The sequence below is a fragment of the Episyrphus balteatus genome, chromosome 2 (genome assembly GCF_945859705.1).
Source record: "Episyrphus balteatus chromosome 2, idEpiBalt1.1, whole genome shotgun sequence".
Lineage (NCBI taxonomy): Eukaryota > Metazoa > Arthropoda > Insecta > Diptera > Syrphidae > Episyrphus > Episyrphus balteatus.
The window spans coordinates 21,192,072-21,201,596 of NC_079135.1; the positions used below are offsets into that span (position 1 = coordinate 21,192,072).

Genomic DNA, 9,525 nt, shown 5'->3' on the forward strand with positions numbered 1-9,525 from the left:
TATTTTTAAAATATACAACCTGATTTAATTAATATGTCAAAATAAATAATCCATTGTACATAATTGTAAAGTAAAAAGCCATATAAAAGCAACTAAAATTCCAGAACAATTCACTCTGTTGCCAGATTTAAAGTAGCTACTAGGTTCTTAATTAATTTTTTTAAGCAAAATGAGAACTGTGATTGTTTTAATTGTACTTGGTCAGTATTTATTAATAACCTAAATTATTTATTTATTTAAAAATAATAAAAAATGATAAAATATTCATTTTAGCTTGCATATTGAGTGTTTCTTATGGCCAAGCAACATCATGCGGTTGTCCTCAATATCATGCTCCAGTTTGTGTTTTTAATGGAAATACTTATCAAGAGTTTTTCAATGCATGCCTTTCTGGTTGTAGCGGATATACTGGTATATTTTTTTTAACAATCGAAATTAATTTTGTTTTATATTTTTTTGTTTTCCAGATGATAAAGAAGTAGATCTTGAATTGTGTCGTAGCTAATTTCAAGTGATAATTATTATTGTTTTGCTTCGAATTAAATAAAATTACATATCGAATTATTCGTTATTTACTATTACATTAAACATTATCAAAACAGAAGAGTGCATTGGTTCAGGGGCGTATACAGGTTTACTTCTTGGGGGGGGGGGTCATGCCAAAATTTTTGGCACAACAATTTTGATAGGTGGAAAATGTGATAGTTGAATCGAACAAAAACGGAATGTGATTCGTTTGCTTCGATTGAATAATTTGCCTAAAAGCAACTATGTATATATTTTTTCCGCTAGCCTAAAGTAATTTTAAAAGTTACAATAAAAAATAAAATCTTTTTTTATGTAATAAACAGTGGTAACTTTTGAATTAAAAGTCTTCTTAACCTCAGGCAAACGAATCGCATTTGAAAATAATTTTGTTTTTTAATTTTGTTTTAAAATTGAATGAAAAAATTTAGTTTGGAGTTTGATACACCAAATCGAACTAAGAAAAAACTTAAAAGAAAATAAAGTTTCTTCTTTGTTTTATATACTGATGAAAATGACACTCGGTTTCGTGTCTACACGGTGCTATTACACCTTAAAGATAGTTTTTGAATAAATTACCTCAGGACAGACAAAATTAAAAATTAATCGAGAAAAAAATGTAATATTGAGGACTATCTCCGAAAATTTTACCTACATTTTTTCGTTGAAAACTTTTTATACGGAAACATTACAAAAAAAAAAGTTTTTTAATTAAAAAAAAATAGAGAATGAGTTTTTCTACAAAACAAGACAAAACAATCTTTTCTACAACAAACGGAAGCCGAGAAAATCACAAAAAGGCATTTTTCAAAATGGCGGCCAAAAATTTTTTTGTAAAAATGTACTTATTTATGAAATATCAATGCTTTCCGAATATTCTCAGATGATTCAATTATGTAGTTATAGTAAAAACTGAGATTTTTGCCAAAAATTGAACAAACCTCAAAAAACTTCAGTTCTGCAAGATTTCAGCCTGTCCCTATTTTTTCCATTTGCTTCATAGTAAAATGTCTCTATTCAATGGACTAAAATTATAGTTTGCCTTAAAACGCGATTGAAGATTGAATAATGTATGAAAATCGATGAGTTCTTGAGGATTTATCCGTTTATTTTTATAGGGAAAGTTGCTCTAATGATGATTTTTTTTTTACATACCCAATTCAATTTTTTTTTAAAGCTCTAAATATGTATTCTTGTTCGGATTTTAAATCTACACAAAACTCTACAGCAGAACTCAACTTAGTGTCTGTCAATTTGTAATATTATCGAACTAATGAAAATAATCCTAATCCAGCATAGCATTCGCTAAAAATATGATCGCATCCCCAAAAAATGGTAAAATAGGTTGTTTGAATACCAAAAATTTTTTTCACTTTTCATTTTCGTTCATGTTCTAAAACTTCAATATATTGAAAACGGTCTTTCTTAAAGGAATTGAGTATAACATAACAATTTCTTGTTTAAGTTTTGAGTTCTTGGGGGGGGGGGGTCATGACCCCGTGACCCCCCCCTTGTATACGCCGTTGCATTGGTTGTTTTATTGTATAGATAGTATAAGCATTGAATAATAAAATACATAGAACAGAAGTGACACCGATAACGCCTAAAGGACAAGGCGACATGGCGACAAGGCTACATGGCGACAAGGCGACATGGCAAAAAGGTGACAAGGTGAAGTGGCGACAAGGTGACATGGCGAGCGATACCTTGATTGCTCAAAATTGGGTCCCAAATGTTGTATTCCTAGCATTCACATTACCTCACCTTATTAAAATCCTGAAAAGCAGTTTCATAAAAGAATCCAAACATTTTTTTCCATTAATATACTTAATCATAATGATGGTCACTCTTAAAAAAATCAAAATTAAAACAATAAATAAATTCGTTACTGAAGTTTTTATCAAAGCCTTTCCCCCACCCGATAACCTTGAAAAGTGTCTTTATTATTCTTCGATTCAATCCCGATTGTATTTTCCCGAAATAAGAAATCCATTGTTCATAATATTGATCATATAAAAGCAACTGCATCTTACAGAAAAAAATCTTATTTACTCAATCTGTTGCAAAGTAAGAAGTTCTACATAATTAATTTTACAATAAAATGAGAACATTGATTTTTATTCTGTTTGCACTTGGTTAGTTTATATATATTTTTTTTATTTTTATTTCTTAAAGTCATTTAAGAAATTAAATTAAAAATTTTTAAATTATATTATAATTTTATAGCTTGCTTATTTACTGTCTCTGATGCCCAGAGATAAAAGTGATTTTTTTTTTTAATGTTTTTATATTAATTTTGATAAATTTTTAATTTTACAGGTAAAAAACAAGTCGATCTTCAAATGTGCTACTAAATTAGTACAACATTATTGATTTTGTGCAAAATAAAAAAAAATATTAAATTTTACCTTCTCTTTGGAAAAAAAAATGGAACCTTGTAAAAATTTGGTAGAAAATATGATTAAAATGCTTGCATCAAAAAATTTTCTGTAAAGGGTGTTTTTTTTTTTGCGAAAAAATCAGTTTTTTTCAAAGGAAATAATGACTTCATTGAGTCTCATTGTCAAACAGACCACAAAATCAAAAGTAGGATATTAACCCCTAAAGCTTCTCTGTCATCGAGAGATAAATAAGTGCAGAATAGTTAAATTTGCATTTATTGGTAATAAACTGCAGGCCTTGACGCAGATACACAATGAAAAATAACCGAAGCGAAACACTGCGAAATGAATCAACGCGATCATCATCAAAACAATCTGTAATTTCAAAGTTGCAAATAAAAATTGCAACCAGAGCAAAGTGACATGACACCGGTTTTTGATGACGTTCGAAAGCTTGGGTCATTAAAATGCCATCGGTTCAATTCAGTGGCCGAGAAGATGAGGATAGTGCTTTTTGGTTCAATAAAATGCATATGAATGAGTCTTAAAGAATTATTGCTCCAGATTAACGGATGCTTTGGACTTGAGCTTGTGAGTTTATTTTTAGAGTGACAATCGAAATTGCAACAGGTATTCGTTTGAAAATAAGATGGACATAGACTTTATGAAGTTTAAACTAGATCACGATGTCGAGAAGTAAAGTTTATATGTGCAAAAGTCATGATTCAGTAGTTTTGTTTATGATCACAGATGTCGAGATATAAAAGAATAACAAATGTAACTGAGGTTCTTTGAACTTTTCGGTACCAAATTTTTGTTTATTTTGGTCTGTATTGAATTTTTTTGTAGTTGATATAATTAAAAAAAAAAGGTTGTGTATAAAGTTAAATATTTTATTAATTTTTTATATACACAAAATTTAATCCAGCATTGATTGACAATATCGATTATCTACTTGTCGATAAGCTGTAATGAAAAATAATTAAAAAAAAAATATTAAAGAAAAAATATAAAAAAAATTTAAAAAATTTGTTACCATTATTGGTTTTACAATTTTCGATTGACAAGAAACAATTGTTGGAGAAGCTTTGATAAAATTGACCATTTGTTGCACAAACTGGAGCATAAACTAGAGGACAATTTTCACCACATTGACCATTGGAAATAGCTAACATGCAGGCTTAAAATAAAATTTTATTTTATTTAATTGCAATGAAGCGAATTTGAGTCTAAAAATTCACTTACCAAGAGCAAAAAGAACAGGCAAAAAATTTTTCATTTTTTTTTTTTTTTTTGAAATACAAATCAAGACAGTTACTGACTGAATAAATAAAGTTTATTTTGTAAATTGCTTTTATACCCTTCTTTTGGGGGATTTACAATCACATTTAATTATTTATACTATATATAATATTATAAACAATCAATTTAATTATTTGAAATTAAATTAATATAAATAAAATTAATTATTTAAATCATGACCAAGGTAGCCAATTTAACGTAAAATACCTACATATAGGGTGATATGCATAAAAAAGTAGTACTTACTTAAAGTAAAAGGTGAAAGTAAATACTATAAATTCTAGTAAAAGGTAAAATTCATAGTATTTACTTAATTTCGTATGCATACAAAAAGTACCTTCTAGCAGGCAAATACTTTAAGTAGATACTAAATTCATCCAAATAAATACTAGAATTCACCCAAAAATAATAGTAAATACGTTTTTTTAGATGATTGGTATTCCTTTCGAATTTAAGCCTGGTACGTATGCTGCTGAAGCGATACGAAAATTTTCTTACAAAAAAAAGCACAACTAGATTGAACGAAAAATTATTTTCAGCTTAGCCAACGAAATTCTTAGCTATTTTGGAAAAAATTAAAATCATTTGTCACTAGCATTTAATTGTCCAGGTCATTTTACTTGCTAAAAAAGAGTTTTTTTTGACTTTGGAGACATAGACAAATTTTCGTTTAGCTTTAGCAGGGCTTACAAATAAATTGTTCTGAAAGTTTTACCGTGTAATCCAATACAAATTTTTACTGTTTCTTAAATTTGAGTTTGCGATGTGAACATCTGTTCGTGCTTTTTTTGTGAGTCAAAAGTGAACTTAACAGCAGCATACAAAAATTGAACTTGAGATAACAATCAGATATTACATGATGGCTCTAACGATTTTCTTTAAAAAAATTAATATTGAAAATATGGACCGTAATTAACGGTATTTCCCATAGAACCGTTTTCTAGTAAACGACACCACCAATTTCAATAAAAAAATATGAACAAAAACTTTTTAGTGGCCTTAATATTAAAATAAAAAAAGATCGAAATTTTGTATGAAAAATCTATTTTGAAAACGACTCAATGATTTTATTGAAACTTTATTTTTATTTATCAATTAATATATCTTCTTCTTCTTTTTAAAAAAGCGGCTCTAGATTTCCAATTCTTTGTGATGCATTAAAAAAAAAAACGTTATTTAACTTTAAACCAAATTTTATATTATTTTAAAGTTTTATTTTATATTTTTTAAAAATAATCTTTTATGAATTTGTAAAAAGCTTTAATATTTCAAGCAACTTTTGACATAACAGCAAGTACGTGCGACACAGTTTTGCATTCTTTTTTTCATTGCGAATTCGTTAAAATATATTATTCATGGCTAGTAAAGTTAATATACTGTTGGGAATTCAAATACGATTCAGAGTTGAAATTATCTCAACAGTTTTGAAACTTGACATTACTTCAAATAAAAACTTATTGAAAAAAAATTACTATTCATTTACAATAATGACTTTGATAAAGTTTTTTTAAATTTAACTCTGAGCCCGATAATCGATCATTCTAAACTTTTTGGTAATTGATACATAAAAATTCTGCCATTTCGACAAATATTAACAACCATCATTTTTTAAGAAATACCATGAAAAGATTGCGTCAAAATATGACTCAAGACTGCTATTCATAAGTTTCATGGCTTCATAATTGCGGTTTTAAAACAAAAAAGTATATACATACTATCAATTTTACAAGTTGGTATTTTGTAACCTTGAAAAAATCTAGTAATTCCTAAAGAAAAAAAAGTACTTACTAGTTTTTATGCATATGGAATAAAGTATTTACTGAAAAAGTTCATCCAAAAAAGTAGTTACTATGTATGATAGTAAATACTTAATTTTCAGCATTTACTTGATTTTTATGCATATGAAAAATAGTATATACTTGAAAATTCTCTAGTAAAAGCATTTACTATTTTTTATGCATATCACCCATAATCTTAGCTTTTAATAATGTCACTCACCTTTAGTCATGTCGCTAATTGAACCAACGATATTGAAACCATTGAATAAAAACAAATTTTGTTTTTAAATTTTTTTTTATTATTTTAAATTTTTGATTTTAAATTTTTATTTATTATTATTTTATTTAATTTTATTATTCCTATGTAAATAAGATAAAATAGCTTAATTTTTACAAAGTTCCATATTTACTCGTGTCCAATCTGTAATGACGAAAATAATAATAATAATAAATTTATTTTGCAAAGAAAAACAAAAATACTAAACTACCTTTATTGTTTTGACATTTTAAAATCGATAATATGCAGTGGTTGTCGACTTTTTGATAAGATGCTCCATTAAAAGCACAAACGCGATCAATTACTTGAGGACAATATCTTGGACATTTTTGATTTTGACCATTGGAAGCAATTACCATACATGCTATGGATAAACATATATTTTTTATAGCATCATTTTTTTTATAATTACTAACTAATTAACCCTAGATAGCTAACCTTCGTAGGTTTGACGAAAATCAAATTAGTTAATATTTTTTTCTTAACAGCGCAGTTAAAAATCATTTCGTCGTTTCGACGAATGGTTATCTTATACGTACTACAAAATAAGGTTAGCTTTTTAGGGTTAACTTATACCTAAACCAATATTTACTATTGTAACTACCTAAATTTCAATAACAATTCACGCACTTACCGAGAACAAAAATCAATGCAAAATTCACAGACCTCATTTTCTCTGAAAACTAAACCTTCTGCACAATATAAATGAAGATTTAAAATAGGACTGCTTTGCAATATTCATCAGTTGCTTTTATATTTAAACAGATGATTTGGGGATTTACAATTTTATTAAATAATTACATATTGATTTTTATTTTGGAAGAAAAATAAAAATACAACAAACAAAAAAATTACATTGGTGATTTTTTCAACTTGTAGGTTTTACGACAAAATAGACAGTTTATATTCGCAATTTTGAAACTGTGTATTTTTTTTTTTTTTCTAAATAAGAAACAATATATTTTTTTAAGAAGTACGAAGACTAAATGCAAAAAATATCATCTATAAAAAAAAAATAGAAAACGAACGACTTTAGGTATTTTAGTTTTTTGAGTAATTGCGTTTATTTTTTTGGTACCTATTATTAAAAAAAGTATACTATTAAAATTGTTGCTGCATCTAATAAATGTTTTCTTTTCTTGATTTGTTTTTTATTTCGAATATTTTAATCTCCTATGCAAAACATTTTTAATCTATGAAATTGAAGTGTATATACTAGGATCAAATCCCAAAAAATACTGTACATTCAGAATCCTGCAACTGAAAATTCTGTATGAGTAAAATACTGTAGGTATATTAAAATGCTGTATTACAAAAATCTGTATTTTAAAATTCTGTTTTTTTTTTTTTTGAAACCGCACTTTTTTACGCTACCAGAAAACAGAATTTTTAAATAGAGAAAATTTAAAATGCAGAGTTTTGCCCAACCAGAATTTTGAAACACAGAATTTTGAATTACAGTAGGTATTTTGATCATGTAGTATTTTGTGCATACAGAATTTTGAAGTACAGTATTTTGACTTACAGTATTTTGAATACAGTATTATGACCCATACAGTATTACGACTCCAACCCGTTTAATTTTCAAGGATTTCTTATATTGTCTTAAAAGTAATATTACCTTAAAAGTAATAACTAATTTCCAAAAAGGGGGACTGAGCATACGCCAATTTATATTTTTAATTTTAGTCAAATTCTTTTTAAAAGCTTGGTCTAAGCTTTGCCAAATTGACAAGTAAAAAAAAATAATATAAAATGGCCTTTTATCCCAATTCGCGTACCCATTTGAAAAACCACAAAAATTCAATATACAGAATTTCCAATATATGACAAAATTCCGGAAGAAAAGCAAAAAGTTCTAATATAACATAAGCAACTCTTCAAATCGTTGTTTTCAACAGTGGAAGCTTCTTTTCTTTTTTTTTTTTTAATTTTCACATAGTGTTGAAAGTTTGGTTTTTTTTTTGAAAATAAGCAAATTTGTGTAAAAACTACGAAATTTAGAAAAAATAGTTTTTCTGGATAAACTAACAGGGTTTTATTTTTGAAATTTAGGAAAGTGCCTAAAAATAAATATTAGATAGTCTTTTGTTTGAATTTTTGCATTTATATGTATACAAATAATAAATTATTTAAACTTATTTTTTCACTCCGTAAATTTTGAAATAATTTATATAAGTAAATAATGAAGATATTGAATTTAAAAAAAGAACACGTGTTTTACTATAGCTAAAGGCAGGTCAATTGACATTATTAATTTTAAAATTTATGATCTTCGGTTAAAAATTGTTAAATATGTTCTTCAATTAAAATATCAATTAAAATATCAAAACCTGTGGAAACGATGTCACCTGAATGACCTCATTTAAACAATTCTTCGATATTGTTTACAACATGTTGCCCTTTCCATACCAAACAAACAATTTTAAATCAACTATCTATCTGTTAATTATCTCAATCAAACAAATGCGGTCACATCAATTCGGGAAAAAAGCAAAATGCACAAAAAATGTAGATACTTTCATGTAACATTTGAAGTTAATCGTCGAGTCGTTTGCATTGCAACATTCTTCAGAAACATTCACAAAACAACAACCAAGTCAAAAAAGAGCACACTTTCGTCTCATGGAAAGTAGGTGAATCCAGAGGTGTCTTAAAGGTCTCTTCTTTTAATTTCATTGAATGAATTTGCACTCACTAACAAAAAAAAAACAAACATCAAGACTTTGAGAGTCACTAATTTTTATAGTATCTTGTTAGCTTGCATTAGGCCAAAATAATTTGCCTGCAATTGTATCGGGTTAATTTCGCTGCTAGATTCCATCACTTTGCCATCACAAGTCCATGTGTTTTATTTTATTTTCACTCAACAACACCGCCATCCAGTGTAGACAATAGTGAACTGATTTTATCGCTAATTGTGCATGGGATGAGAACATTAACATCAACATTAAAATCATATAGCTAGCAGGCATTTTTTTGTTTTTTTTTTGGTTGGATGCCGAAGAGGATTCCCACGTTTCCACATGAACTCTGCCAAAGAATGCTATATTTCGACAAAATCAGTCGAAATCTTATGGTTACGCTTTCAAGTAACTCTATAACGTTTGTTACAACAAAAACACTGTTGTGATGATGGCAAACGGATGTTCAAATACTACGGATGCAAAGTGAAGAATATTTATGAGCGTTCCAACAGTCAAAGTGTAAGCAATTCGTAACCACACTCTTATACCATTGCACTTTATTGCTAAAGTTTGTT

General features: G+C 27.4%; 2 long non-coding RNA genes across 2 annotated transcripts; both read right to left on the bottom strand.

The window, feature by feature from the left end:
* Window positions 1–3,828: 3,828 nt before the first annotated feature.
* Window positions 3,829–4,221, bottom strand: LOC129912483 (uncharacterized). The gene is made up of 3 exons (XR_008771831.1): window positions 4,152–4,221; window positions 3,943–4,086; window positions 3,829–3,872 (listed from the first exon to the last, which is right to left on the bottom strand). It is a non-coding gene; the product is annotated as an uncharacterized LOC129912483 (long non-coding RNA).
* A 2,116-nt stretch (window positions 4,222–6,337) lies between these two features.
* LOC129912482 (uncharacterized) lies at window positions 6,338–6,996 on the bottom strand. Its single transcript, XR_008771830.1, has 3 exons — window positions 6,898–6,996; window positions 6,475–6,627; window positions 6,338–6,407 (listed from the first exon to the last, which is right to left on the bottom strand). It is a non-coding gene; the product is annotated as an uncharacterized LOC129912482 (long non-coding RNA).
* Between the last annotated feature and the right edge of the window lie 2,529 nt (window positions 6,997–9,525).